At 44.4% G+C, this 6,559-nt stretch overlaps 2 non-coding genes across 2 annotated transcripts; one reads left to right on the plus strand and one right to left on the minus strand.

Annotated features, from left to right (window-relative positions):
• Positions 1-57: 57 nt before the first annotated feature.
• TRNAV-CAC lies at positions 58-130 on the minus strand. The gene has a single exon. It is a non-coding gene; the product is annotated as a tRNA-Val (tRNA).
• A 541-nt stretch (positions 131-671) lies between these two features.
• On the plus strand, positions 672-743 carry TRNAW-CCA. Its single transcript has one exon. It is a non-coding gene; the product is annotated as a tRNA-Trp (tRNA).
• Positions 744-6,559: the final 5,816 nt, after the last annotated feature.

The raw sequence follows: 6,559 nt of genomic DNA on the forward strand, positions 1-6,559 counted from the left end.
GTTTAAATCAGTAATTTATAATAATAATAGAAAGAAAAAAGAAAAGGAAAAAAAAAGTGTTTCCGCCCGGTTTCGAACCGGGGACCTTTCGCGTGTGAGGCGAACGTGATAACCACTACACTACGGAAACAGCGATGTGATCGTGTTTGACAAACTGCTAGACATCAGTGCTCACGTCCTTGCCCAGCAGATGCCACGCCTCCTAGTATTATATTTATTTGCATATACAATAGGTCGCCCTGAAACACAATGCTCAGTTGCCCGCTCAGTCTTGATTTCAGTCAGACCCTATGTGCTTCCTGTCTGAACAGGGTTGTGGTAGATCACAACGTCTTACAGATACCACACAACACTCGCAGCTGCCAGATACAGATACCTGTGGCGACATCACCACCCCCCAGATCCTAGAGTAAGACGCTTACACCCACCTGCAGCCCACACATTAAATGATTGAAGCAGCCCACACATTAGGTCATGTGATCGTCTGTCCATGCGGATCTCCTGCTGCAGTGTCAGATAGATCCGTTCTTCCAGTTTTGTGCTCACACAAAGGTTTACCATGAAATATTTATTTATTACGTCACACATCGCTGGCGTCTTCTCTGCGTTATATGCATCCTGCACAGAGGTGTGCTGGCTAAAGGGATTTCTACTGCTGCTACTTTCACTAAGACCTCGTGGCGCAACGGTAGCGCGTCTGACTCCAGATCAGAAGGTTGCGTGTTCAAATCACGTCGGGGTCAGTGTATTTTTTTTTTTTTTTTTTTTAACATTTATTATTTGTCATTTTCCAACGCTAAAGAAATCCTTTTTGGATCCTATATTACTTTTTAGTGATTATTTTAATTTTGGTTTCTTATTTTTTTAGCCTTTGACAGTAATTACGTCATTTACCCATATAAATGAACCCTCTGTCTTGAAACAGTGGTAAATCTTATATTCTGAGGTGTCTTATATAGGAGTCTTTATATTGTCTGAGATACGGGAAATTCAAATTACTAGCTAAATCCCTGCAGGCACAGTCAAAGGAAAATCTGCCAATATCCCGCCGGCTGCCGCGTCCTTTCTGCCTCCCATTCTTTACAATGGGAGGCAACGCTGAAAATCATGGAGTGGCAGTCTGAGGGCTCGTTCACACGAACGTGTGCTGCCCGTTGCCGTATTGCGGACCGCATTTGCGGATCCGCAATACACGGGCACTGTTCCGTTTCTCTTCCACATCACGGATGCGGACCCATTCATTTCAATGGGTCCGCAAATCCAGAGATGCGGAACGGAAGAAAAGAACGGAACACTACGGAAGCACTACGGACTGCTTTCTGGGGTTCCGTTCTGTGCGTCCTGCTCTATCTTTTTGCGGAACGGAAGGATCGCGGACCTATTCAAGTGAATAGGTCAGCGATCCCCATGTGCCTGCCCCACGGACGGTGCCCATGCATTGCGGACCGCTAAAGCTGAGGCCATGCCGAGAAGGGACATGTCCGGGAGACATGAAACGAATGGAAGGCAGAATGGATGCGTCAACCACCGGGATTTCGGTGAGGCTGTCCACACCAAAAATCCACACATAAATACGCTGTGTAAGAGATTTACATTTAAAGGGGTCATTCAGTGGCTTAAAGGGGTTATCCAACCCTATATATGTCTTCGAATCTGAACAAACCAGACTTGGCACAAAAAACTAAGGCTACTTTCACACTAGCGTTTTAGTTTTCCGGTATTGAGATCCGTCATAGTGGCTCAATACTGGAAAAAATGCTTCAGTTTTGTCCCATTCATTGTCAATGGGGACAAAACTGACTGAACAGAACGGAGCGCTCCAAAATGCATTCCGATACGTTTAGTTGCGATCCCAGACCGGAGAGCAAACCGCAACATGTTGTAGTTGGCTTTCAGTCCTGGGACGTGGAGCAAGACGGATCTGGCATTACCCCAATGCAAGTCAATGGGGACGGATCCATTTTTACTGCCACAATAGAAAACGGATCCGTTCCCCATTGACTTTCGAAGGAGTTAATGACGGATGCGCCTTGGCTGTGTTAAAGATAATAAAACCGGATCCATTCATAACGGATGCAGATGGTTGTATTATAAGTAACGGAAGCGTTTTTGCTAAACCCTGCCGGATCCAGTAAAAACGCTGGTGTGAAAGTAGCCTAAGTCAATGATGCCGGATCTGAAAAAGTGGATCCAGCGCCAATTGACTTACAATGTTTTTAGTGCCGGATCCGGTTTGTTCAGTTTTAATTTAATACAACTGCATCCGAACGGAACAGATGCATTTAGATGTATTAAATCAAATTGGGTTATTATCAAACTGGTGTAAAGTAGAACTGGGGTAGTTGCCCATAGCAACCAATCAAATTCCACCTTTTATTTTTTATAGCTCCTTTGGAAAATAAAAAGTTGGTATCTGATTGGTTGCTATGGGCAACTAAGCCAGTTCTACTTTACACCAGTTTACACCCCATTAGTATATGCTCCCTGCACCTAGTTTCCAATATATCTGCATCAATCTCTCCCAGGCAATGCAGAACACGTGCAACGCCTTAGATTTCTGATGAATTAATGTTTTTATTTTTTTAATCAAGTGGAAGAAATTTAATTTAGGGGATGTCGGGTGTCGGACTCCCACTGATCTGATCCAGAGATCTCCTCATTCATTTATCTGCTACATTTAGATCAAGCTGAAAACTCAAGGGGGGGGGGGGGGGGGGGGGGGGGGTTTCTGCTGCTATGGGGGCGTGTCTCAGCTCTCTCCCTATCACAGCTCAGGGGGTGTGTCTCAGCTCTCCCTATCACAACTCAGGAAGCAGTTAAGGGATGAAAATGAGCATGTGCGACCATCTCAGTGAGCCGGTGTAGCGTTACATGCACTGCTAATGACGTGAGGAGGCGTTCCTGAGTTTTGACGATCTGCGCATGCGCAAACCGACAGTTTATGGAAAATCTCAGCGGAGTTCAGCTTCACACCGGGACACTGCGCATGCGCCGGACGGAGTTAGCCGCGCTTGCGCACTGGGCCGTAATATTTCCCTACTGAGGCTCTCCTGCGCATGCGCAGTGTCCCAGTGTAAAGCTTAACTCCGCTGAGATTTTCCATAAACTGTCGGTTTGCGCATGCGCAGATCGTCAAAACTCAGGAACGTCTCCTCACGTCATTAGCAGTGCGACAGGAAGTCAGAATGTAGGGAAATCTCACGAGGTAGGGTAGTATAACGCTACACCGGACAAAGAAATAAGAAAATAAAAAAAAAGTAACGCTATACAGATTCCTTTTATTGAATAACTCATTGGCTATGCAACATTTTTCATTACATGTAATTACAAAAGTATTCAGATCCAGGTGCTGGTTTAAAAACTGTAGAATATTTTTTTGTGGGACAACCTCTTTAAGGCCAAAGTGGGGTTTAGTGCTAAAAGAGTGAGACAAATCGAATAGGAACATTTACCAGAAAATTCCTGTAGCGGTTAGCCTTTAAAGATTGAGCAATTTTTCATTTTTGCATTCTCGTTTTTTACTCTCTGCCTTTCTGGAGCCATAACTTTTCAATTTTTTCATTCACATTGTCACATTATTAGCTCCTTAAGGACCGGGCTAATTTTTTGCAAATCTGACCAGTGTCAATTTATGTGGCGATAACTTTAAAATGCTTTGACTTATCCAGGCCATTCTGAGATAGTTTTTTTGTCACATATTGTACTTCTTAACAGTGGTAAAATGAAGTCAATTTATTTTTTTATTCATAAAAACAAATGTCAAATTTGCCAAATATTTGGAAAAAGTTGCACGTTTCCAAGTTTCAATTTCTCTACTTCTATAATACATAGTAATACCGACAAATATAGTTATTACTTTACATTCCCCATATGTCTGCTTCATGTTTGGATCATTTTGGGAATGACATTTTATTTTTGGGGGATGTTACAAGGCTTAGAGGTTTAGAAGCAAATCTTGAAATTTTTCAGAAATTTTCAAAAACCCACTTTTTGAGGACCAGTTAAGGTCTGAAGTCACTTTGTGAGGCTTACATAATAGAAACCACCCCAAAATGACCCCATTCTAGAAACTACACCCCTCAATGTATTCAAAACTGATTTTACAAACTTTGTTAACCCTTTAGGTGTTCCACAAGAATTAATGGAAAATAGAGATACAATTTCAAAATTTCACTTTTTTGGCAGATTTTCCATTTTAATCATTTTTTTACAATTACAAAGCAAGGGTTAACAGCCAAACAAAACTCAATATTTATGGCTCTGATTCTATAGTTTACAGAAACACCCCATATGTGGTTGAAAAAACCGCTGTACGGGCACACGGCTGGGCGCAGAAGGAAAGGAATGCCATACGGTTTTTGGAAGGCAGATTTTGATAGACTGGTTTTTTGACACCATGTCCCATTTGAAGCCCCCCTGATGCACCCCTAGAGTAGAAACTCCGAAAAGTGACCCCATTTTAGAAACTACACCCCTCAAGGTATTCAAAACTGATTTTACAAACTTTGTTAACCCTTTTTGTGTTCCACAAGAATTAATGGAAAATAGAGATACAATTTCAAAATTTTACTTTTTGGGCAGATTTTCCATTTTAATATTTTTTTTCAGTTTCAAAGCAAGGGTTAACAGCCAAACAAAACTTAATATTTATGGCCCTGATTCTATAGTTTACAGAAACACCCCATATGTGGTCGTAAACTGCTGTACGGGCACACGGTAGGGCGCAGAAGGAAAGGAATGCCATACGGTTTTTGGAAGGCAGATTTTGCTAGACTGGTTTTTTGACACCATGTCCCATTTGAAGCCCCCCTGATGCACCCCTAGAGTAAAAACTCCAAAAAAGTGACCCTATTTTAGAAACTACAGGATAGGGTGGCAGTTTTGTTGGTACTAGTTTAGGGTACTATCAAAAGGTAATCAAAGCAGCTCTCACCTGTCTGGACACTTTGTATAGGCACGGACCGCTTCCTCACCCGGATTGGGAGCAATTTGTATAAGTGGAAAAAAAAGGTTTGTCCAGCCTTTCTGATGCGAAAATCCAGTGACACTTTATTTCATATAAAGTTTAAAAACATCCAGGTACAGCGAATGTTGGTCTACTTTTTACAGACATTGGGGGTGTCGATGGGGGCCAAGTTCTCTCCCTCCATAGCCAATATCTTTATGGCATGGTGGGAGAGAAGCTTTCTCCTCATCGACACCAACCCATTTGTGGAGAATATCAGATGGTATGGCCGCTACATCGATGACCTGATTCTTATCTGGTCTGGTGATGTGGCGGCCATACCACTCTTCTCCCAATATCTCAACACCAATGTGAATGGTGTCCAATTTACTGTTCAGTTCGACACCTCACACATTGTGTTTTTAGATCTCCACCTGAGGAGGGACTCCACGACAGCCTCCATTCACACCAACACATATAGGAAACCTACTTCAGGCAATACATTACTTCATGCTAGGTCTTGTCATCCCCCTTCCAGAGGCAGCTCTTCTATTAGGCCACTTAGGCCGCCGCCTAAGGCCTCGCGCTGGTGGGGGCCTCGCTCTGGCTCCCACCCGACACCGCCGCAAGTACTTGCGGCGGTGTCGGGTGGGAGCGTCCTTAGGTCAAAACATTCCAGGCCCCGAATGCTATTCCCCACCCTCTTCCCCTTGTACTTGTCTGTCCACTAATCTGCTAGGCTGCTGCGCCGCGCGGTCATGAATTCAGTCACTTGAGAGCGCAACCCAGTCGTGCGGTGCATAATCCTGCGAAACCCGCAGGAGGTCACAGGTCTTGCGGGATTACGCGCCACAGGATGGGGTTGCGCTGTCAGGTGATTGAAGTTGAACTCATGCCCGCGCAGCAGCCTAGCAGATAAGCGGACAAGTACAAGGTGGGGGGGAAATTTCATAATATGAAGCAGTGTGTGGGAAAATTTGTGAGGCAGTGTGGGGGGACAAATTACTTAATGGGGCAGTGTGGGGAGACAAATTACTTAATGGGGCAGTGTGGGGGGACAAATTACTTAATGGGGGCAGTGTGGCAGACAAATTACCTAATGGGGTCAGTGTGGGAAGCAAATTACCTAATCGGGGCAGTGTGGGGGGGCAAATTACTTAATGGGGGACAGTGTGGGGGCAAATTAATAGGGGCAGTGTGGCGGACAAATTACTTAATGGGGGCAGTGTGGGAGGCAAATTACTTAATGGGGCAGTGTGGGGGGACAGATTACTTAATGGGGGCAGTGTGGGGGGACAGATTACTTAATGGGGGCAGTGTGGGGGGACAAATTACTTAATGGGGCAGTGTGGGGGGACAAATTACTTAATGGGGGCAGTGTGGGGGGACAAATTATTTAATGGGGGCAGTGTGGCGGACAAATTACTTAATAGGGGCAGTGTGGGGACAAATTACTTAATGGGGGCAGTGTGGTAGGCAAATTGCTTAATGGGGCAGTGTGGGGGGCAAATTACTTAATGGGGGCAGTGTGGGGGGCAATTTACTTAATGGGGGGGCAGTATTACTAATGAGAGCATTCTAGAAGGGAATTACTATTGGTGGGACTATGAGGAG

Source organism: Bufo gargarizans, chromosome 10 (assembly GCF_014858855.1).
Source record: "Bufo gargarizans isolate SCDJY-AF-19 chromosome 10, ASM1485885v1, whole genome shotgun sequence".
Classification (NCBI taxonomy): Eukaryota; Metazoa; Chordata; class Amphibia; order Anura; family Bufonidae; genus Bufo; species Bufo gargarizans.